We start from the raw sequence: 24568 nt of genomic DNA, 5'->3' as shown, positions 1-24568 counted from the left end.
TTCGCTGGAGTGATCATGAGGAGTGGGCAAAGTTGTACCCAAAGCACAAAATAAGGGGTCACAACCACTAAAATGCCCAAAAAAATATCAAACTTCTTTAAATTGAATAAAAACTCATTTGCACATACTCATGAATAGAGATGTACCGATACCAATATTTTGGCCGATACCGATCCCGATACCGATATCACTTTTTTAGGCCGCTACCGATACTGATACCGATATTTTGGCCGATACTTTGATGTTACAAAAAGAAGCAATTTTGGTATTTGCAAGGAATTATATCAAATGCTAAGTTTTACCTTATTTGCATAAAACTATTAAAGAAAGCTTTGCATTGGCATAATTTATTAAAGATTCAAGAATCCAATCTCAACCGCATTGTTGTGTCATAATAGTAAGTTTTAGTAATGAAAGGCCACCGTAATTGATGATTGGGGTATAAGGAAAGAAACATTACATCATAATTGGGGTTTCTGAAAAATTAATAAAGTGTTTGCGCAAACTCTCCAAATAGGCTATCATAATTAATAATAAGATGTAAAATGTAAACCAAGTGATTTGTGTAGTCGCACAAAAAACTATTTGACAAGTAATGTGCAACCTAAGGGCGCTTGTCGTTTGGTTGAAAAGCTTTTGCCAGGCCAAGACTACCCAGGCGGCAAAAATGCACAATTCTGCATCGCTCCCACCCCGCCAAATGCTCAAAAAACCCGTGCAACTTGGCTGCCCCCAGCAAGCCGGCTCCACCAGTCGGCGATTCAACTTCCACCCTTAGCCGCAATAAACTCACCAAGCCAAAACAATGTCACGGCAGAATAAGTAGGCCCAAAAAGAAAGCAATGGGACCACGAATCCTCACCAAACCAATCAAAATGGTCTTGTTGCGCCCAAGATGACAACCTCATTGCGAAGAAAGGAGCGTCCCCCCCGGCCACCAGCACAAGGCTGAGCACTCACCAGCACAGCGAGCTGCCGTGACCCGCCAACCACAACGGTGCAGCTTCCACACTAGCCATTTCAATTCTTGCTACAAAACGGCTGCCGAGAAACATATAGTTGATTGGATGGTCTAAATGGCTAGCGTGGAAGCTACACCGTTATGGCCAGCGAATCGCAACAGCCCGCCGCACCAGTGAGCGCCCAGCCCCGTGCCGACAGCAGGAAAGGACACTCCCCCCCACAATGAGGCTGCCATCCCAGGCGCAACAAGACTACTTATTGATTTGTTCAGTGAGGATTTGCAGTCCCACCGCCCCACCCCGAGCCCACCCACTCCGCCACAACATTGTTCAAGCCTGGTGAGTCCACCACAACGAAAGGCGGAAACCAAATCACAAACTGACAGAACCAGCCCACCAAAAAACAACCAAGCCACACGGGTCCCTCAAACGTCCAGCAACGCAAAAACGATGCAAAACTACACATTCCCGCCACCTGGGTAGTCTTGGCCTGGTTTTATCCTCTGCTGAGAGTAAGAAAAAAAACACAAATGATAAATATTGGAGAAATTGAGTCTCCTTCACAACTTAAGAATCGAACAACGCAAAACTGCTGAAACAAAACGTTTTGTTTGAGTGAAAGAATCACTGTAAGCAAACAATGCCAAAAGGTGCGTGCATGATGGGACTGCATGATGGGAATCATGGGACTGTGAGGTATCAAAAATTTGAACAGGTTGTTATTTTTCTACTTCAATGTGACGTTAATTACTACTTTAAAAAATCTATATCTTTGCTTCCGCAGAAAATCCGCAGCAAACGCCTTTTTTTATATACATGTTTAGTATCGGCCACAGTATCGGCCAAATTTTGCCGATACCGATGCCGATACTCAAAAAATGGCCGATATTACCGATACCGATATATCGGTACATCTCTACTCATGAATAAATATAGAAGCTTTCCATATGGAAAACACTCTGCATGGGTAAATGACCTTTGACCCCCATGTGAAATTTCCGACACATAATTTTTGCATTTTTTTCTCTTGTATTTTCATTTGGAATTAACTTAATGAAAATAATCTTAAAAAGTTATTTTTTTCTGCTGAAACAATTGATAAAATATTCATATTTAACAATATCATCCATTAAACAAAACCACTAAATCATGAAATCCGTATTGTGGTCAGATATACAAGTCACAAATTTTGGGCAAAGTTGTCCACCCGGGCAAAGTTGTAAGGTTTCACGGTACCACTTACCAGGACATAAAAGATGGTGACGATTTCTTGTTGTTTGGTCTATCTACCACAGCCAGTCATCGAAATTAGCGTCGCAGCTGCATGAATGGCGCATTAGCATCAGCAATACAAATGCCGACGCCACACGAGCGCGCGTCAGGACCACAAGATTACAAAAAAAACTAATTTTCTTAGACTACACCAGACTAGGATGTTGATTCAATCTTACTATTGCTGGATGTTTTCTTTGGGTTACTTCCTACTTCACCAGGTGCCCAGCTGGAAGAATTGAATCTTTTGTAGAAATATCACCCTATTTGCATTGATTTAACGCCAGTAGACGTCAAATTATTATAATATAGTTTCGGGAGAGAGTTTGCTTTTTTATACCAAAGACAGGCAAGACACAACAATACCACAGGGTTGAGCATTACAACAGTATATCTTTTTTACATATTTACAAAATAGTTTAACATTCAAACGTTTTCGGCTTAACCTAAGCCCTCATCAGGAATCTGAAAATATTGATAAAATGCAATAAATTTCAACTTCTTGAAGGTAACTAGCTAACTAATTGTAAGCATCAAGAAATACGCAGCGGTTAAAAGCAATAGTGTGGAAAACAAACAGACGGACGGAAAACAAAATTACACTAGAAAAAGGCACACATGACTACAAACGAATTAGCACCACAGGGAACGTGATCCATCTAACTTAGTAAATGTTTAGTAGAATGGACAGAAAACATGTTTAATATCTTTGTTGTCAGAACAATTTAAAGTCTTTGCAAAACAAACTCTTGATGTTCACCAAAAAAAGCTCACCAACCTCTGGCGACGACAGCGAAAAAAATCTCCTAATTGTATTATAAATTTGAGTAGCAAGAAACTCAGTCTATTGGAAGAAGATGCTTTGCGGTTTGGATTAGACCATCACATTTTGCCGGAAAAAGTTCAAATTGACAGCATGAAAACGAACATGGAACAATTAATTTACTCAGCAAGGAAAGAAAAAGAAATCACGCTTGACGATGAATCTAAGGATGAAATTAAGTTTATGGTTAAACGATTCATGTCTGATGCAAAACGAGCTTGCTCGTCAAAACGAAATCAAATAATGCACCGAACTCTGAAGACTCTATCAAAAAACAAAGACATCAAAATCTGTAAATTTGATAAAGGAAAAGGAACAGCAATTTTAAATACCTCGGATTACTATCTGAAACTGGACTCTATAGTCAATGATAAATCGAAGTTTGAACAAATTTCAGACAGCGGCAAATCACATCCCATCACTTCGAAAGAAAAGTCAATTGCGTACTACATCCGTAAGTACTTTAAAGACTTCGACAAACAATTGATAACGAAACTAATTCCATCGGGCAGTAACCCCGGTAAATTATACGGCTTGGTAAAAGTGCACAAGGAAGGTAACCCTCTTCGGCCTGTTGTTTCTATGATAGGCTCTCCGGAATATGAACTGGCAAAATTCTTAGATAGCGTGATGAAACCGTACATTCCAAATTCGTATATGCTTAACTCCACAAATCATTTTTTAGAAAAACTAAAAGATTATTCTCCGTCTTCCGGACAGATGATGGTTAGTTTTGATGTTAAATCTCTGTTTACGAACGTACCTTTGAAAGAGACTGTTGACATCATTGCTGACTACATTTATTCGGAAACAAAACCCACTCAATTACCTTTCAAGCGTGACGTATTTGTCAAGTTAATGACTTTAGCTACCGAAGGCATATTTATGTATAAAACCCAATTGTTTAAACAAATTGACGGCGTTGCCATGGGATCTCCATTGGGCCCTACTATTGCTAATTTTTTTCTGGCACATTTGAAAACAAAACTATTTAAAAAGCATCTTACATTTCACCCAAAGTTGTTCTTACGGTACATTGATGACATTTTTGCGGTATTTAATAAGGAGACGTCTTGTGCGGCCTTTTTGGAATTGCTGAACTCTCAACATAAAAACATCAAATTTACAATTGAAAAAGCACGCGAAACTTTGCCTTTTTTGGACGTTGAAATTAAAATTAATGCTACCGAATTTGATACTTGGGTTTGGCGCAAACCAACCCATACTGGTTTGTTTTTGAATTTTGATGCACTATGCCCATCGAAATGGAAATCTGGTCTGATCATGTGCCTATTAGCTCGGGCTAAAATGATTTGCTGTAATGATGCTCTTTTTAATATTGAAACAGAGAAATTAAAACAAATGTTCTATAATAATGGTTATCCAAAATTATGTACACTTTGAAAAAATATTGAATCGCTTTATCTCCACGAATTCCGACCAACAAGAAAAGGCTGAAAATGAGTTAAATATGAAGCATTGTTTGTCCATTCCGTTTGTGGGAAAAGATTCTAAAACGTTTGCTCGCAAAATCGGACATTTTATGAAAAGTAAATTTGATGTGGACGTTTTTCCTGTTTATAAAACATTCAAAATCAGTTCGTATTTTCAACTAAATTCCCAGACGCCTTCGCCTCTCTGTTCAAATGTCGTATACAGTTTTACATGTCCGTGTGATTCGGCATTGACATACATCGGTATGTCCACCAGACATTTGACCACGAGAGTACGGGAGCATTTGAACTTTGGAGACTTAAAGAAAAGTGCCATCAAAGACCATATTATGGAGTGTTCCTTTTGCACAAATCGAAAATTCTCTGCTGACTCATTTAAAATTTTACGCAAAGGCAAATCCCAATTTGACACAAAAATTCAGGAAGCGCTATTAATCAAACGCTACAACCCAAATTTAAACAAACAATTATTTGCTGGCGGCGCGTCCATTCTACTAAACATTTACTAAGTTAGATGGATCACGTTCCCTGTGGTGCTAATTCGTTTGTAGTCATGTGTGCCTTTTTCTAATGTAATTTTGTTTTCCGTCCGTCTGTTTGTTTTCCACACTATTGCTTTTAACCGCTGCGTATTTCTTGATGCTTACAATTAGTTAGCTAGTTACCTTCAAGAAGTTGAAATTTATTGCATTTTATCAATATTTTCAGATTCCTGATGAGGGCTTAGGTTAAGCCGAAAACGTTTGAATGTTAAACTATTTTGTAAATATGTAAAAAATATATACTCAGGGTTCCCACACATTTTTTATAAACAAATTCCCTACTTTTTCAATACTAATTCAATACTAAATTTTAAAAATTCCCTACCTAATTTCGATCTAAATTGCGCATTAACAGTGTTAAATCAATGAAAATTTCTGTGCTGTATTATTTCTAAACACGATCATGCATAGCATAGGTTTAAAATTGTAGCCTATATCCGAACTCTATTACATCCGAATCAGCATGAAAAAATAATAATGTCAAAAGATTCCTGTTTGAACAAAAAACTGTTTTGTTTTTTTCAAAAGACCCAAACTGAAACCAGTCGGGATAAACTGTCACATTTATACTGAAATTACAATTCAAAGCTTCATTAAATAGGACGGGACAACCTGCCATAAGTCAAACTAAAACAATTAAAATTCACACCACTAGCAAAAATGAAATAAGTAAAAAGCTACTGAACACTGAATCACAAAAACATTTAAAGTAGGGATGTGCCGATTACAAAATTTTTGCCGATGCCGATTCTTGTGCATCAATAAGCGAAAAAAGAAAAACATCTTGTAAAGAAATTAGTATTGTTTTCGAACGCAGAGTTGCAGCCAATCTTGTTGCTTAGCAAACACTTGAAGATTACAAGGTAGCTGGTTTGACGTTTGCCCAATCACACGATTGTTTGTTGAGCGCATTAAGCGTAATAGGCCTATACTTGGAATTTACTTCTCTCTGCTTAGTAAATTAACATTAAGCAACTTTCAGTGACTACAACTTTTACAACGATTAAACAATAATTGCAAAGAACATTTCCGCTTTTTAATATTTCCGTTTTGAAAGCTCTGACAAAAGCACGCAAAATTTTATTGAAAATCGTTTTATGGTAGGGGAAGGTGGGGTTAGTTGAGTCAGTGGGTTAGTTGAGTCACCATTGTTTTCTGACTAACCAAGCATGACTTTGTGAAGATTAATTGCTAGAAACAATAAGCATTATGGGTAACTGCGTCCATCTTGCTTTAGCAGCCGTGCATGTTATACAGGTTATACAGTCAGCAAAATGCCATTTTTTGGACTAAAAAGTAAATATTTTCAGCTCAAAGTTGATTGGGATGCTGAAGCTATGCTAGGCGTAAGCGAAGATAGCGTCAAAGTTTCATGTAGTTTATAGCTATCTTAAGCACAGTACATTTGTGTAAGACCGATAAAGCTTTACGTATAAATAATATGTTCAATAATTGTCATGAGGAAGGTTTGGGGTTGGTTGAGTCAATAGCTGCAGGGTTAGTTGAGGCAGTGACTCAACTAACCCTACCTCAAGTTGCAGGCTGCTGAAATCTTACTTCTAAATTTAAATTGCTAAACGTGCATTATTAAATCAGTTACTTGGACAAAATGAGCTATTATTTGATTAAAATTATCCATTAGGCCTACTTTTCTGTTTAGTTTTACACCCTCACACATCTCATTAATTACAGCCTTTGGACAGGGCTGTGTATGGCCCGTTTAAGGCCTACTACAACAGAGCATTGAGTTCCTGGCAAATAAATAATCCTGGGAAGGCTTGTAGTAGGCTACCTATATGATGTGGCTGGCATTACAAACCAAGCCTATGAAAATGCTTTTTCCCACAAAAATATTGCTGCCGGTTTTGAGAACAGGGATGTATCCTGTGTACAGAGACATTTTCACTGACATAGATTTTGCTCCATCAGAAATGACCAACCGACCTTTAGAGTTACGTGTTGGGATTCAAGCTGAAAACTGTGCTTCAGAAATCAATGAACACATGGATCAGTTGTCCGCAACCTTCGAAACACCCAACATTAGTGCTGCACATCAAGATTGTTCCAGCGTAACTTCTGTTCGGAATTCAGCTAGTTCAGAGACCACTTATATGTCTCCAATGGAAATACTTCCAATTTTGCCAAATTTGGTTCGCGAAGCAATACAATGTGGCCAGCGGGAAAAGCATTAAAAGTATTAGATTTCACGTCACTAATTTCGATAGAATGTGTGAAAGTTGGGTCTAAGCGGTATGAAGACTTTTTTTAGAGAAATGGCATGAAGTAGGGCGAAATCGAGAGAAATTAGGGCCTGGTTGCGGTAAAGACCTATTTTTATTTTCTTAGAGAAACGACATAAAGTCGGGTAAAATAACTGAGGAAAATTTGGGTCTGGTTGCAGTGAAGACTCTTTTTTCAGGGAAACACTGTGAAAACGGGCGAATTTGGGGTCATGTGGCCCGCCTGGTATTGTTAATAAATTTTGTGGCCCACAGTACAAAGTAGGTTATTACCCACTCCTGAATACAACAAACGTTCATTGATGGTATAGATCAGAGATGCCAGATGGGAGCGGTGCCCAATATAGACCCAAAAAGTTATGCACCTCATGAATGCCATTGCGCCTCAACTAACCCCACCCACTGACTCAACTAACCCTGCCTGCGGGGTTGGTTGAGTCAAACCGTGCTCTATGTTTGAGGTAACAAAAATGGCAATTAAACATGAGATAGCATTTTGATAAACGGGAAGTAGCAAGCATACTTCATTACCTTTGTTTCACTTAGAGTTTCATAGGTGTATCTACAATAGGTAAAAAAATATAAGGAAAAGTCTGAAACATGACTCAACTAACCCCACCTTCCTAGCATGTTAAACAGAAAGAACGTGGAAAATCGCCAAGTCAGGTTTTTCCTTTAGTATCCCTTTAAGCGCCAAAATTATTATTTTTAACAGCGGATTCCCAAGTCCAGATAAATGGTTATGTAATATGTAGGCTATAGGTCTACGTGTAGGCCTATGCAAAAACAAACTACCGAACACCTCTTTTTTAAAATCCCCGGAAAAATTTGCAGATCTATCTTTTGATTCTAAGTTGTGGCTTGATTTTTCTGGAAAAAAGTTTCACACTTTTTGGCTTAGCCGAACGTTAGAGCGGAATATTCACCATTATATGGCTCAGCAGTAACCGCACTCCTGCCGTTAATCTCCATGTAGGCTATGTGTGTGTCAGTGTTTTCAACGTTGATAAAATACCGTTCCAGCGTAAGTTACATTGAAACTGCCTTGAAACCAGCATTGACAAACATCAGGCCAAGACCAGGCTTGCTTTGTAGCAGAGAACAGTCGCACCCATCAGTCCATCATACTGAACAAATGTGTTTACTTTTTGATTTTGTTTCCAGCAGGCTACAAGTAGTAGGCTTCGATTACAGATAACTTGTTGTTAGTTTTCGTTTAAATTAAGCCTATCAATAAATCCTATCAAAAACGTTTATTTTGCATTGTTTATCCTTTTAACTGTAAAGGGTCGCGGAAAATTTTAGGAGATTAAAAGGGGTCCCGAGCAAAAAAGTTTGGGAAGACCTGAACTAGCCTACACGTAGTTGGGTTAGTTCTCCTACCATCTGACCACATAGTCACTGAACATCAGCTATTAACCTAGGCCTAGCTTACCAGCACTCCACGTCTGAACAACGGCAGGCACTTCTGTAATTGTGATCAATTAAATCAGTAAAACCATGCTGGATGGATTGACCTTAGAACCCAAACACAAACTCAGAAAACCGCTTGGTGCAGTAGTGATTTATTTTAACAGCTGACCCAGCTGACAAGGACGGTATTGTACGGTATCCGGTTTAATCCAGTCCATATCGCATGATTTTTTATCTACAATTTAGTCATCAAGGTTTTCCATACTTTTTCAATACCATGAGGAGGTTTCACGTAATTCCCGACCTTTTCCCGGTCTGGAAAACGGGTTTTCAAATTCCCTACTTTTTCCCTACTTTCCCGACTGCGTGGGAACCCTGTATACTGTTGTAATGCTCAACCCTGTGGTATTGTTGTGTCTTGCCTGTCTTTGGTATAAATTATTATAACCATCTACTCTTTATCGCGCCTCGCTTTCCGTTATCCCGTCCAGCTGATACAGCATCTGATGATACCGATTCTGACTAGTTCTCTATCAAACAGACTTTGTGTTGCTTGCAGTATCCCAATTGTGCCGAAATTGTGTTAGCTTATAAGTAAATCGAGGCAATCTTCTTGCAGGGAGCTATTAATTTGTTACCGTACCTGGTTGAGCAATTAACGTTATCATATTTTATGATAATTCAACGTCGCTAGATGTCGAATTAATGTAAAACAAACAAACATAAATTTCTCATTGGCCATTGTTACGCAATATAACCCGCCGGGAAAGTTAAATCGATTTGTGCTGACTCAAACGGAGAATCAACCCAAAATTAACTTACTTTCGTAAACGTATAACTAACTCATAAATACACAGTGATACGAATCAGTGTTGGAACTGCGATGTGTGTCATGACGTTGAATGAAAGACGTTAGTAACGTGATTCTTACAGTAAAAATTTCCCGCGAACCAACAAATTTCCAGGGAATGTCATTCCCGGATTCCCCATTTTTTCCAGGCCTGGACGTCATATTACTATTCGACAAACAAACACAGAATTTTTGGTCGTTCGACAAGGAAGAAAAAATCGCAGCCCTGAATCCAACAAACCAGCTGAAAAAGACTACAGCCGAATCGGACCAGCCGAATCGGCTGCAGTAGCAGACCCGTAAAAAGAGCTAAAACCAGCAAAACAACACAACAGTTACAGGAGTTGCTTTGCATTTGAATCAACTTTACTAAAAAAAGTGCGTTCGAAATCTTAAGGGATTTGCATACAGACTTTGTCGATGCGCCATATAATTAGGCTTTTCAGTCAGTTTTTCTTCAAAGTTGAAAAGTACACAAAAAGGGAAACTTCATGCTTGAGTGACAAACCATAGCAACTGTTGAGCAAAACAATCATCTACCTAGTCCTAATGAAATGCTTCATTTGACATTAACTACTTAGCCAAAAAATGCTTCCAACACTTTTAGGCAATGTCAAAACAAACAAGTGCAGAACCTCACACATACAGTCATACACTGTACCAGTACCACTAAGCTGGGAACAAGCAAAAAAAAAAAGAAGAAAACAATTATGGCTATCAACTCTGCTTTTGTAATGTGTTAATAAAGGAGCAACTCATGCTGAAGAAAAACGCAATTTTACAAGCTCATGCAAAAGTGACATAAAAAGAATATAGCCTCAGAAACTTGATTCCCTGTAACTGTAGCCACTGCATAAAATCAAGCATGTTGACTCTTTTTGTAAAAGGCAAATGACATTTATCAGACATGTCTACCGCAAACGCAGAATTGAACACTCGTACACATTTAATGAACACATTTAATGATGGGGCGACTTCCTGGTCAGCGGCACCGGGGCCGTCCACGTTTGGAAATCTTTAAAAATCTCTCAACATGGACAAACCAAAATTTTGAAAAATTAATAAAAACTATGGACAATCGATCATTGTGGAGACTCACGGTAGCCGACGCCTTATTCAGGCATGGCCGATGATGATATCAAAAACACATGGGACAGTTGTGTACTGTATGTACCAATGAATTCTGTGAGCATAGGGTTGTTGGAAACACTGTTCACCTCTACCTTGGGTGCAAAAACACGTGGTATAGCTTGCAACCATAGGCGCCTAACTATTTTTTTGGCTGTGGGGGCGAAAGCGTGTTTCATCAGCAGCAACGTAAATTCAGCAAAATGTCACGCAGATGGATGACATAATTATGTCATCACACTAGGATTGCTTTTATTGCCACACTCGGAGTTATCGCTACGTTCGACCAACCGTTAATTATTATAAACAAAACTCGACCAAAACACATGCCATGCATCTGCGTTGGTTAGCGGTTGATGGACTGCAACCAGCTAAGCACAACATAAAGTTTAGCAACGAACTAAATTTATCAACATGAAACAAGAGACGAAAAGGTTTACTAAAAGGTACCGTATACTGTAAATGGAATGCAAATACTAACTTGATCATATGCTTGAAAATATACCTGTTGAAAGCAAAATCATTTATGTTTACATCAATTCAACAGCACGTCGCCTTGAATAAATTTAAAAGTAGCTGACATCCGTAAACACAAACAGCCCTCGAAAAATAGTTACGAAGAGACGTTTGGTTAAGTTTTCGACTTGACATTGCTCCCTTTTCTCTGCAATATCGCAACTTATGACTGGCCTGCTTTCAATTCGCTGTAAAACGCCCGTTTTGGTGTTGCAGATGAAACAAAAGATGCGCATATTCCCGCCTTTGATCAAGTTTCTATGGCAACGGCCATGTGTGCGCCATGCAGTTTGCGCGAGTCCGCTGTTGCATTGATTATGCCGTGTGTGCGCAGTGCGGTTTGTACCAGCCCTTGTTGCGCTGGGTAGTGGTTACCTCGGGCCCAGACTTCAAGTACATTTTCACAGCGAGCGATTCACTGCCGCGACAATCGACATTGAGTCTGTTTGCAAGCGCATTAAGCTAAACGCACGCTGCGTCTACGTAGCAAATTATGTTGTTTTTGGGTGCATTCAACATCTGATGACATTGAATCGACGCAAAATGGTAGATTTTTGCGATGTCTCAGGCAGCAAAATCAGTCATTTTTACATTGATTCAACGTCTGCAGACGTTAAATCAATGTAAAAATGACAGATTTTTTTGTCTGGGGTGGGATCTGGGTTTTTTTTTCGGTCATTTATCGGTCATTGACCGATTTTTTAGCAAAATGTCCGAAAAAAATATAGTCAATTCGGTCAAAATGTCCGAAAAATATATAGTCAATTCGGGTGTTGCAAGGTTGAGTTTCGTTGATGAACGTTGAAGAAAGTTTTCTCAGATAAAACACGACAACGTTTCTCAGCGAAACTTAATGTTGTAGGTTGTAGCTCATAGGCGCCTAACTATTTTTTTGGCCGTGGAGGCGAAAGCGTGTTTCATCAGCAGCAACGTAAATTCAGCAAAATGTCACGCAGATGGATGACATAATTATGTCGTCACACTAGGATTGCTTTTATTGCCACACTCGGAGTTATCGCTACGTTCGACCTACCGGTACCGTTAATTATTATAAACAAAACTCGACCACTTCGGTTAAGCAAACACATGCCATGCGTCTGCGTAAACTAGCGGTTAATGGACTGCGACTCTTCAAGCTAAGCACAACATAAAATTTAGCAACGAATTAGATTTATTACCATAATATAAGAGACGAAAAGGTTTACTAAAAAGTAAAAGGTATACTGTAAATGGAATGACAATGTCTTGAAAATGAAATGCAAGTACTAACTTGATTATACGCTTGAAAATGTACCTGTTGAAGGTAAAATAATTCACGTTTACATCAATTCAACAGCACGTCACCTTGAATAAATTTAGAAGTTGCTGACATTCGTAAACAGCTCTTGAAAAATAGTTACGGAGAGACGTTTGATTATAGCTCCCTTTTCACTACAATATTGCAACTTATGACTGACCTGCTTTCAACTTTATGGTTGACCTGTTTTCGTGTTGCAGATGAAACAAAAGATGCGCATATTCCCGCCTTTGATCAGGTTTCTATGGCAACAGTCGTGTGTGCGCCATGCAGTTTGCGCGAGTCCGTTGTTGCGTTGATTATTCCGCATGTGCGCAATGCGGTTTGTACCAGCCCTTGTTACGTTGGTTGGTGTTTACGTCGTGCCGAGAGTTCAAGTTCATTTTCACAGCGAGCGGTTCACTGCCGCGACAATTCACTGCAGTGGTTTCGACTTTCGAAAGTAACATCGAGTCTGTTTGCAAGCGCGTAAAGCTAAACGCACGCTCCGTCTACGTAGCAAATTATGTTGATTTTGGGTGCATTCAACATCTGATGACATTGAATCGACACAAAATGGTAGATTTTTGCTATGTCGCAGGCAGCAAAATCAGTCATTTTTACATTGATTCAACGTTTGCAGATGTTAAATCAATGTAAAAATGACAGATTTTGTCTGGTGTGGAATTGTAGCATCCTACTCGTTCTAGTGATTATTTATCGCGAAGCTGTTGCGGTTTGCATTCAAAAAATGTTGTCCTGCTGCCGATCGCTAGTTCATCTATTGTTTTATGTATCAATACAGCATAAAAAATTGGCGCCTATGTTGTAGCTAGTCAGGAAGTGCAAATTTTGGTTTGTATCTGCTACTTGAAAGGAAATATTTTCCTCAGAAAAAATGACTGAAATAAATAAAAAATGACCGAATTTTTTCAAGTCATTTCGGACAAATGACCGAAAAGTGTCAGCGAAAAAAAAAACCCAGGGTGGGATTGTAGCATCGCTACTCGTTCTAGTGATTATTTATCGCGAAGCTGTTGCGGTTTGCATTTAAAAAATGTTTTCCTGCTGCCGATCGCTAGTTCATCTATTGTTTTATGTATCAATACAGCATAAGAAGTTGCTCCCATGCAGAAATATGCGTGGGGGCCTGGCCCCCATGGCTTAGGCGCCTATGCTTGCAACTGTACTATGTGTTTTTGATGGGTCTGCTACTATTCGGTGAGTCCGATTCGGTGAGTCCGATTTGGTGAGTCTGATTCGGTGAGTTCCTAATTTCTAACCCCTAACCTTAACTCCTAACCCCTAACCCTAAAACGGCAATGATAATTAGGCTACGGTACCAAATGGAAAAAAAAAATGGAAAAAATCCCCCGTTAAGGGATCGGACTCATCGAATCGGACTAACCGAATCGGACTCACTGAATCGGACTCACCGAAACGGGCCATTCCGGTTTTTGATGAATGGTAAAACATTAGATCAATGCAAAGAGTCAACATAACTGATCACATAATTAATTTAATTTGTTGCCGACATTTGTTGGCATGTCGGCGGGTTTTATGACCGTTGGGTTGTATGCTAACTGAGTTAGAGATTGAAGAAACTGATACCGTAACGAATCATTTTCAATCCTAACACTGGTTTGTTCTACTACGTATTGCGTTCATTTTATCCGTTTGATAACTTGAGGAAGTTAGGTAAAAGTATGGTACCGTACCAGTACTGTATATACATAAACCACAGCTTGTGAAGTTGTGAAAAACCTCAAAACGCCAGACTGCTAAGTGCTAGACAGTGTCAGCACAGCACGTAAAATTAAATCATACCTAGCCTATTCTTGGTCTCAAATTTTCATATAATCATGCTTATAGGCTCAATAATACTTTAATGCTAATTTCTTCCTAGAACAGAATGAGTGCTAAGGTCAGGCCGAATTGCGGGAGCAAGTCTTTTAGGCGCAGACAGTTAGGCGGCACAGGCTATTGAGTAATTATTAAACTGTATTTTTCTTGCAATATACCATGGCACTGTACCGTATTTTTTACTGTACCGTATCATATCCTCTCAAAGCGTTAAAATAGGGGCAAACGACAAAACTTTGAACCCCGGTAGCAACCTCTAAATATCAACCAATCTTCATGAAAATTCACATATGCCATTTTCTCATCAATGGTAATAATATTTTAGGGTGAGACATTAACATTTAAAAAAAAAAAAATTTTTTGACCACCCTAGTGTGCGGCTGTGCGTGCCTATTTCACCAGCGCCTAACTGTCTACGCCTAAAAGACGTGGACCCCAAATTGCAGTCATAGACCTACAACAGATTAGATTTATTAATTCTAATAAAAATGAATATATAAGTAAGTTCTGATGCTACTTCTAAGCTTCAACTAATCGCTGCTTAGCGACTTTACTAAACTTCCAATTGTTGCTGACTGAATGCAAATGAGCCAGGAGAGGCACAATGTTGCTTTTGCAACGTCACAATTCCGTTGTTTAACAATGGCTATACTAAAAGAGAGACTCCTTTTTGACCTTTGTATTGTATTATATGGGGCGCAAATTAGATTTTGAAGAAAGTGTACTGTAACTCACAGATTTTAATTTTTACCAACTGATTTTTTCGCCCCTATCAATGTGGCGCCCATGGCTCGAGCCATGCCTGCCATACCCTAGGTAATAGGTACTATGCTACTGTCTGTAACTGATTTTATGCAGTGGCTACAGTTAAAGAGAACCAAATTTCTGAGGCTAATGCCACCGTCTGAATGAGGGGAACATGAATGAATAACGTGATCCCTATGCCACAAGCTGGGGTTGTTTTTTTTTGGTAATTTATCGGTCATTGACCGATTTTTTAGCCAAATGTCCGAAAAAAATATAGTCAATTCGGTCAAAATGTCTGAAAAATTTTTGGTTTGTATCTGCTAGTTCAGGGGTTCCCAAACTGGGGTACATGTACCCTCAGGGGTACATTTCGACTTTTCAAGGGGTACATTAGATTAAGTAGCCTACAGTATAAGGATATTCTTTTCATAACTTCTAATCTGCCTTAAAATATTTATTATCACCTGATGATGTTAATAATTTGAAGACCTGAGATTAAGAACTCCTTAGTAAGTCACATTTTCACCCCAGTAAAAGCTTTAACTACAACTACAGTAACTACCAAAAGATTGCGGAACCTGCTATTCATGCATTGTTGTTGTTTCCATCAACATGGTTGTGTGAGTCAACATTTTCAGTGCTGCTTGGAATCAAATAAAAAAAACAAATCACAGCTCAAAACACCTGAACATGATCTTCGTTGTGCTGTTGCTAATGTTTCACCTCGTATTAATGAGCTTGTTACTAAAAAGCAGGCTCATCCATCACATTTGATAAAGTTGATGGGCTAAAGCCGATATATTGTTTGTTTGATTGTAGTGTTTGTTTAACCTTGGATTACATTGTTATAATAACTTTGTGTGCTTTGATTGGTACAAAATATCATGTATACAGTCTTCTAATGCAGCTCTACTGTTAATTTGTTGCATCATCTAAACTTTCTAAAACCAAAAATATGAGAAAATTTTGGGGGTACACGAGCGAATCTATAAATTGACCAAAGGGTACCGATGAACAGAAAGTTTGGGAACCCCTGTGCTAGTTGAATGGAAATTTTTTCAAGTTATTTCGAACAAATGACCGAAAAGTTTCAGCGAAAAAAAACAACCTAGGCCACAAAACACAAATCTCACAAGAGTGAGAGGCAAAATTCAATTCAATTTACCTATTTTTCAAAAACATGCCCCAGTGTCAAAACCATGACTGAAACAAGACTTAATTGTTTATCGTCTAACTAAATTTTCATCTGAAGTTACCGTAAATATTTGTGGTAGTGGAAGCAGCCAGAAAGGAGATTACTGCGAGAAGCCAGACTTACACTTAAATTTTATAAAAAAATGCATTAGTGGCACTTTTAACTTTGTCTTGTTAAGTGCAATAAAGGTTGAACTTTCAAATTGTAAAAAAATTGTTAGTAGTTTGAATCCAATTTTAGTCAAAACCATTTCGTACGGTACATATCGTCGCTAACAAGCTGAACTATCGTAACTCCAAAAATGCAGTTTTGAGAAAATTGAATTTTAAAGTTCACACTGTGTTTGCTGTACATTGTTTGATCTTTCTAAAAGTTCTCTAACGGAAAAACATAAAAACTAAACATTGTTTTTCATGGAGTTTGGTTGTTGAAAAAAAAGATAATTCTTTTTTGCAAAAATTGAACGTTAGAAAAATGAATATGGACATACGATAATTTAGCAAAAAAGAAATTGTCGAAATGTAGTTACAATAATACAGCAAAATTGTTGTATCCTATGTGAAATAGAAAGAAATATATATAACTAAGCCTTAAACATCAACATGCAAAAAACGATTGAAAGAAAAATTAACTAAAAGAAAAGGGAGTTTAAGTTATTTTGGCAGCCGATTGTAGCATCGAATAGACAGCGATAGACACGTGTTTCGCCCATGAGGCTGGGCTCATCAGTATCGCACCGTATTCTTGCCACTTGAGTAATCGACCGCCGCTTTACCAGTCAGTTTAACTCTTATCTTTGTGGAAAGAAAGAGCCAACAAAACCAGCAGGTGCCAGGGGTAGGTCAATGTGAAGAAAGGCGTTCTTCCCGGCTATCAGCACAAGGCTGATTACTCACTAGCACAGCGAGCTGCAGTGACGCTTCGCTAACCAGAACGGTGTAGCTTCCACGCCAGCCATTGAGACCTTCACATTGACCTACCCCTGGCACCTGCTGGTTTTGTTGGCTCTTTCTTTCCACAAAGAGAAGAGTTAAACTGACTGGTAAAGCGGCGGTCGATTACTCAAGTGGCAAGAATACGGTGCGATACTGATGAGCCCAGCCTCATGGGCGAAACACGTGTCTATCGCTGTCTATTCGATGCTACAATCGGCTGCCAAAATTACTTAAACGTTTAATTGGAGGTCTCAATGGCTGGCGTGGAAGCTACACCGTTCTGGTTAGCGAAGCGTCACTGCAGCTCGCTGTGCTAGTGAGTAATCAGCCTTGTGCTGATAGCCGGGAAGAACGCCTTTCTTCACAGAAAAGGGAGTGTTAACGTGAAACGTGTAAAATAACTTTCAGATCAGAGTATCGTAAGTCCCATTTTATTATTTTTTTTTTGCAAAACTATTGTAACTCCCATTTACGACAGTTCATCGTTCTGTATCATCAAAACTAAACTAGATAGAGTTACGATGCTTTAACACAATAAACTGTAGTCTATAAACATACCAAATCAATCAAAAACGCAATTTTGAAAAATTTGGACTTACGATATTTCAGCTTATTAACGACGATATATTGATTTCCATTAAGGATATGCTAGGGGATCTCCTGACTAAGAAGCAGCGGACCAGCGATTCTCCATCAAGTATTCTTTATTATTATTACAAAATAGATGGAAAATTAGCAGAGCCCTATTGCCATTTCGTACGGTATTTTCAAAATTGTTTTTTGTTCAGCTTAAACCATTTCAATGCAATGGCATGATTACGAATCGAAACTGCACAAAGTCTTGTCAGACAGTTAAAAAGTGTTAACGTCACCATCGAACATTTCAACAATTTAACAACATGGCAGCACTGCAGCCAAACCCAATTGCGATGAAGGGCGCTACATGTGAACGGAAATGACGCAATATTAGCCAAAATTTTATTGCCGATGCAGGAACTTTTTTTTTAATTGACACACTGAGTTTATGGCCTGCTGTAAATGAACAAATAAACTCAAGCATTCATAGCCAAATTAAATATACAGCAAAAAACTGTCATTTCATGCTGATTTGAACATTTGGTTTTGTTTATCAACTGTTGCATTCACTGCTCAAATCGCTTTAGTAATGTACAGAGTAAAGAGCTCAGTTGGTTAGCGCGTAACTTCGTGAACGAAGAAACTTCAAGGTCAAGCGGCGCTGGTTTGACTCTCGGGGGTGTGTGCTTGAGGAATGCATTTTAAGGAATGCTCTCTATTCAGCAGTAGCCTACCTAATGAGGTACCTTCACCTAGTAAGGCCCAGTTGATAATAAGGGCCATTTCACCTATCTGCTAAATTTAAATAGCACAAAATTTTATTGTTTTTGAAAGTATGACTAAAGTAAATTTAATTGGTGAAGTAGAGTTGACCAACTTCTAGTAGTTTTATAAATACAAGAAGGATAAATCTAGTTCTGTCAAGAGAGCAAAATTTCGCAGATGCTTTTTTAGATTCTGGAGGGTTGTGATACATTGTCACTTGTCAGTCAGTCATGATAGCCTGAGAAACTTGCACATGCAAGTGGCATTATTTTTGATATAGAATCGAAGCTAGTTTTACTGGTGGGCCTTATTGGGCCACCTTATTTGGTGGCATTAAATATGATGGGCCTTTTGCCAACGTATGCAAGCAGCCTAAGAAGGCCCAGATGCTCCTTTTCTGTAGCCTATTTGCTATAAATTGAATTTTAAGTTGGCTACTAAATGAAGTTTAAATTCAAATATTTGGTATATACTTACCAGCAGTGGCGGCTCGTCATAAGGGACTGCGGGACTGCAGCCCCCCAACATTTTTGTGCATATGTCAATTATATTACATATAGATAGTTTTCCCATGTTTTTTTAAATTTATTTCGCTTGAAGAATTAAAAAAACTCTTAATATTAATTTTTTTTGTAAAAAAAAAAAAAATTGTATTATAAAAATTAATTGGCAACTCTTGGTCTGCAAATTTTGCAGGTCCGGTGTTGCTTGTTCTTTTTTTATGATGTAGATTTTTCAGAAAAAAGTTTTCTTGCATCACTGAACAAGCGCTGCAGGGAGATATAATCTCCATGTAACATTTTCCCATCTTTATGTCCACCTTCAGACATGCCTTTAAGTGTCCTGCCACAGACACAGCCGCATGCTCATGAGCGGTGTCGAACCGGTGCCCTTTCGATTGCCTTTCCAGTGTTCTCACCACTCCGCTATGCAGCCGACGTGGTGATGGCTTAAAGTGACGTTATAAACCAGGAGTCACCAAACTACGGCCCGCCATGTGCTGCGGAAATAACAGCTGCACTACAACTGTTAAGGAAAAAAGTTACCAAACTTTTTGTAAAGGAGTGACGTTACTGTTTATCATTAGGCCACCACAAATCTGTGTTGCCAGATTGGGCGACTTATCGCCAATTGGGCTACTTTCCATATGTGATTTGCGACAAAAAATTGAGCTTGGCGACTTGCGACTTTTTGGGCTACTTTTAAATTTAGATTGGCGACAATATAACAAGATTGCGACTTTTTTACATCGGAAATTTCTTACTGCAGTAAGTTTCGCTTGCAGTCTGACAGTTTATTTGTAGTTTACAAATTTTACAGCGCATTCTCATGTTTCCAAGACGTAGCAAGGGACATGGATGAGTGGGTTTCTAGTCTATTCTAGCGTTACGTTATCTCCGTTCTATGTCTTTACAGTTTACTTTTACTGTAGAAGTCAGAACGCTGAAGTGCTTGAAAAGTAGTGTGCTGAAAAAGCAGTGAGAGTCTAATCTGTACCCGATAGAGCCTGCTGTGAACGACGAACGTGCCTTACTGTACCAGTAACTCTGTTGCTATTCAGCAGAGTAATTTGTGCAATTTCACTGGGTTTGTTAAGCTGATTTTTCATATGTGTGTTTCTTAGCTGTACTACATTCAAGAGCATTTGACGGCTTGTATGTTATTAATTAACATTTTTTTCGGGTTCTTCCACTGACTGGCATGTAGTTTTTACATAGTTTACTAATCAATGTAGTAATAATTGGAATAAGAATGAATGGCTTGATGAAAATGTATGTTTGTTGAATTTGTGTAATGATAATTGTACGCCTTGTCCTTCAGTGAAAAAAAACCAACACATGACAAAACTAAGGCTAAGCAGTTCTGCATGAAGTATGCCTAACAGAGACATCCAAAAGATTGTGGGTGTGTCAGTGTTAGAACGCCTCACGGGGGGTTTGGGGGGCGAAGCCCCCCAGAAGTTGGAAAACATAGTTCCCGCGCTCCCTGCTATAAATTGGGCTACTTTGGGAGCAAATTTGCTACTTTTTTGGCTACTTTTTTTTCAAAATCTGGCAACTCTGCCACAAATGGGGACAGCCTTGGCCAAATTTGGAAAGATGTAATGTTTTTTCAAGAGCACGAAGCCCTGTATTGTATCACAGCAGGGAATAAGTTTTCCAGCAACCTTTCGAATTTTATCACAACTTTGCTATTCCATCGCTGATTTTGTTATTTATTGTGCTCAATTCAAGTCAATGGAGATTCTAAATAGTTGTATATTTTTTCGCAATTTGCATCCGGCCCATAGCTGTTAATCTCGCAGCAATTCGGCCCTCAGAGAAAAAAGTTTGGTGACCCCTGTTATAAACGAACAAAAGACGTCTGGAGACCAATAAAGGGTGCTGTTACATGCGAATTGACGTTATAGGCGATGCTGTTGTAGCCAAACTACAATGTACCGTATGTAAAACTAAAAGATAGGAATTCTGCCGTGACTGAGCAAAATGTGACGTAATAGGCGAATTGACGTTATAAACGAAGCCGTTATAGGCAAATTCGGATGCAACCTAGTTTGTACCCTGAACAATTCGTACTCTCAGTTTGTACCCTGAAAAGATTGAGAGAAAAAATTAAAAAAAGCCGAAGTCGCTGATTGCAGTATAATAGCACAAAGCCAAACTCGCTGATCGGAATTTCCGAAAACAAACTCGAGGGTTAGGGTTAGCTAAAACTGCGGAAAAATATTTGCAGAAACTGCAATCAGCGAGGGTTAGGGCATGGTTAGGGTAAGAGCAGAAATTACTCTATGGTTAGGGTAAAGGTTGGCGGAAACTGCGATCAGCGAGGGTTAGGGTTAGAGCATAGATTACTCTATGGTTAGTAGCGGAATGGCCCAATTCGGTGAGTCCGATTCGGTGAGTCCGATTCGGTGAGAGCCTTTTTCGGTGAGAGCCCTATTCGGTGAGTTTTTTTTTTTAAATTATTGCGCGCCGTAGCCTAATTATCATTGCCGTTATAGGGTTAAGGGATAGAGGTTAGGGAGTTTTTGGAGTTAGGGGGTTTTTGGGGTTAGGGGGTTGGGGGTTTTTGGGGTTGGGGGTTTTTGAGGTTGGGGGTTTTTGGGGTTGGAGTTTTGGGGTTTTTGGTGTTAGGGTTTGCGGTTTTTGGGGGTTTGGGGTTTTTGGGGGTTTGGGTTAGGGGTTTTAATTAGGCTACGGTACCCGATAATTTTCAAACAAAAATTCAAAAAAAAACACAAAAATCCCCAACCCCAAAAGCCCCCAACCCCTAACCTCTATCCCCTAACCCCTATCCCCTAACCCCTATCCCCTAACCCTATAACGGCAATGATAATTAGGCTACGGCGCGCAATAATTTAAAAAAAAAAACTCACCGAATAGGGCTCTCACCGAAAAAGGCTCTCACCGAAAAAGGCTCTCACCGAATCGGACTCACCGAATCGGACTCACCGAATAGTAGCAGACCCGGTTAGTAGGGTGGAGTGAAAAAAATAAAAATCACTAATTCAAAAAACGTCCCCTCTCAATAGTTGCCTTTGGTCCCAAAACTTATTTTAAAAGTGGTTTTGGGAAGTTGCCTCCAATACTCAGGTGACAACCTTGATGCAAAGGTCATGCGGGGGTCAAATCCCATAAAAATGCCATAACTATGTGAGCGGTGATGGTAGGGAGCTAATTTTGATGCCAAAAGAAGCAGAATGTGCACTTTCCTATCTGTCTCAAAAGAATTTTTTTTCGAAATTTCACTAGATATATGATTATTTTCACAAAATGTAATTTTCAGGTCAAATATGACAGTTTAACATCACCATAACATAATCACTCCACAAGAAATCAGCATAATGATTAATGAGTATGATATATCTCTAACCAATGAAACACACATTTGAGTGGTTTTAGAGCAAGCACAAGCACAGGATGGTAACAACAAACAAATATGAAATTGGGTTTCATAATATTACAAAAGCCTAGACGACAACATTAAATGCCAGTTTTATGCAGGGGGAAATGATATCGGCAGGAGGACCTAAGATTGAAATTGCTTTTTGGTATTGAATTGCTTCATCAGTTTTCGTGACTGAATCTTTAGCCTGATTAGACCGTCATGTCTGTTGAAGCCAGCTACTGCTGATGAAGCTTCGGTTACAAGCTTTGTGTGGCGCTCCACAGCTTGATTGTGGCATGGGTGGCGCATAATGAGCTTTTCTTCTCTGATTTTTTTGATGTCGCCGTTACTCAGGTGTCGAATTTCTGGTGGTTTGTTGGTTTAGTCAGAATTTAAGTTCACAAGTTTGTAGTAAGATTTAGCATGATTGAATTTTCTCACATGGACAGAAGCTACGAATTCTTCCCCATCAGATGGCTCGTTTTGGACTGGTGCTGCTTCGCTTTCAGGCACTTCATTTTCGATTGAAAATTGTTCAATGACCCCTCTCAAACTAAGGATTTAGTTCACAGCTAAATGACGAATATTATGGGTACAGAATCTGCATGGCCGTAATGTTGGGCACTGTTGATGAAGATCTCGAGCTTCTCGAAGTTGGAGGACTTTCAGATACAAGGTGGCTGACCTTCGCATGTCGCACATCCCGTTTCTATGTTTCTGTACAACGACCAGCCACAACATTGACAACAATTGTAGAATTTTGCATTAGAGTTTACTTTCCGGCATGGATTGAAATCAAGCACTACCACACGATCACAGATGGACCGAAAAACTTTTTCAACATCTACAAAGAGTTGTCAAATTTCCAAACAATAAAGTCAAGAAGATTGCACTGGATGTCCTTAAGCGAAATGCATTCTTTGCGCACCAAGAAAACATTCTCTTGGATATGTTTGCAGATGATGATGAGACAGTTCGTCATTTAGCTGTGAACTAAATCCTTAGTTTGAGAGGGGTCATTGAACAATTTTCAATCGAAAATGAAGTGCCTGAAAGCGAAGCAGCACCAGTCCAAAACGAGCTATCCAATGAGAAAAAATCCATAGCTTCTGTTCATGTGAGAAAATTCAATGTTCCAGCAATCGACGTTCATGCTAAATCTTTCTACAAACTTGTGAACTTAAATTCTGACCAAACTAACGAACCACCAGAAATTCGACACCTGAGTAACTGCAACATCAAAAAAATTAGAGAAGAAAAGCTCATTATGCGCCACCCATGCCACAATCAAGCTGTGGAGCGCCACATAAAGCTTGTAACCGAAGCTTCATCAGCAGTAGCTGGTTTCAACAGACTGACGGTCTAATCAAGCTAAAGATTCGGTCACGAAAACTGATGAAGCAATTCAATACCAAAAAGCAATTTCAATCTTAGGTCCTCCTGCCGATACCATTTCCCCCTGCATAAAACTGGCATTTAATGTCGTCATCTAGGCTTTTGTAATATTATGAAACCCAATTTCTATTTGTTTGTTGTTACCATCCTGTGCTTGTGCTTGCTCTAAAACCACTCAAATGTGTGTTTCATTGGGTAGAGATATATCATACTCATTATGCTGATTTCTTGTGGAGTGATTATGTTATGGTGATGTTAAACTGTGCATAATGCTATGTGTTATTCATATTTGACCTGAAAATTACATTTTGTGAAAATAACCATATATCTAGTGAAATTTCGAAAAAAATTCTTTTGAGACAGATAGGAAAGTGCACATTCTGCTTCTTTTGGCATCAAAATTAGCTCCCTACCATCACCGCTCACATAGTTATGACATTTTTATGGGATTTGACCCCCGCATGACCTTTGCATCAAGGTTGTCACCTGAGTATTGGAGGCAACTTCCCAAAACCACTTTTAAAATAAGTTTTGGGACCAAAGGCAACTATTGAGAGGGGACGTTTTTTGAATTAGTGATTTTTATTTTTTTCACTCCACCCTAATGGTTAGGGTAAAGGTTAGCGGAAACTGCGGAAATATGTTTGCAAAAACTGCGATCAGCGAGGGTTAGAGCATAGATTACTCTATGGTTAGAGTTAGGGTAAAGGTTAGCGGAAACTACAGAA

This window comes from Aplidium turbinatum, chromosome 6 (genome assembly GCF_918807975.1).
Source record: "Aplidium turbinatum chromosome 6, kaAplTurb1.1, whole genome shotgun sequence".
NCBI lineage: Eukaryota > Metazoa > Chordata > Ascidiacea > Aplousobranchia > Polyclinidae > Aplidium > Aplidium turbinatum.
Note: the sequence above shows the minus strand (reverse complement) of the source record.